The following is a 1,305-nucleotide window of genomic DNA, read 5'->3' as shown; positions in this document are numbered from 1 at the left end:
ACGCGAGAAGAGCTTGTATGTTTTAACTGCAGCTGTTTAGAAATAAATGTTTATGACATGTGTTCTTCCCAATTTAAGATTACATTATCATATTACACTCAATAAAGTTTTGAATCTCACTCACTCTTAATATGTAAAGTCAAAGTACAAAGTCAAAATAAGTCACCTTTTATTTATTTTTCTCCCATGTACCAAAAACACAGGAGTGTATTTTAAGATTTAAATCGTGTCCTGTTTTAATAGGAAAGCAATGAGGAAACAAATGATAGGATGCTGTAGCAGAAACAAAAAAAGTCAGATTATACATACAGAGTTATACAATATCAGCAACTATAATACTATAATAATAGTATTATAATACTATATACTATATATATACTATTATAATACTATAATAAGAGTATTATAGTTGCGTCACTACAGTAAATCATTATGGTGAAGCAACAAAACTAAAATAGTAGATGCACAGTCTGTGTTCTGAGTATGACTTGTTTTGCTTGATTTGTTTTTCATCTTTGGTGTACAGAAGGCTTCTTGTATCACTTGCTTTCAGAAACATACATGCACATATTGTACATGCATAAAATCTGTGATAGTGCTTGGAAAGAAAATAACCTCAGTGCTGAAAAGCAGCTTCTCTGTTCAGCTGAATGTGATTGAGAAGATGGCCTCTGTTACCACCACCGCTGTGTTTCTGCTCTGCCACTTCTTTATTGCATCCACAGGTACGGTACAGTTAATCTATTATTCCATCAGGTTTTTATCTTAAGCTTTAAATTCCAAACTTTTTCATTAAGATTTACAAGGCAAAAGTATTTTTAACATGTCATCTGCCAACTTAATCATTCTTGAAGACTCCAACATATACCATAGAGGTCTGCTGTCTTGTAACACCTGTAAAATACCCAAAACATGCCATGATGTTTTATAGTTCCCTGTTTCTATATCTGATGATGTGTTGTCATCATAATGTTTCATGGCTTACCTATTTTTGTCATCTAGCTCTTCTGTCATTTTCCACCTTTCTTTCTGTTCAAAGACTCTCAGGATGGTTGTGATGAGTATGCAGAAACAGGCACAAATTTTACCGTGCTACTTAAACACACTTTGAAGGAATCTGAGAACCTGAGATGGTTCCACAACACAACAATAATCTTTAATAGCAAATTAGACAAGGGGGGCAAAGGAAAAGATTTCTTTGTTGAGTCAACTGGATCACTGAAGCTGACAAAACTCACAAAGGACAAGTCAGGACTTTACACTCCTATGGTTTACGATGAAGATGGAACATATGTAGAGGATTTA

Source organism: Pundamilia nyererei, unplaced genomic scaffold, assembly GCF_000239375.1.
Source record: "Pundamilia nyererei isolate P.nyererei 1_Seehausen unplaced genomic scaffold, PunNye1.0 scaffold00845, whole genome shotgun sequence".
Classification (NCBI taxonomy): domain Eukaryota; kingdom Metazoa; phylum Chordata; class Actinopteri; order Cichliformes; family Cichlidae; genus Pundamilia; species Pundamilia nyererei.
The sequence above is the reverse complement of the archived record's forward strand: the minus strand, read 5'-3'. Positions refer to the sequence as shown.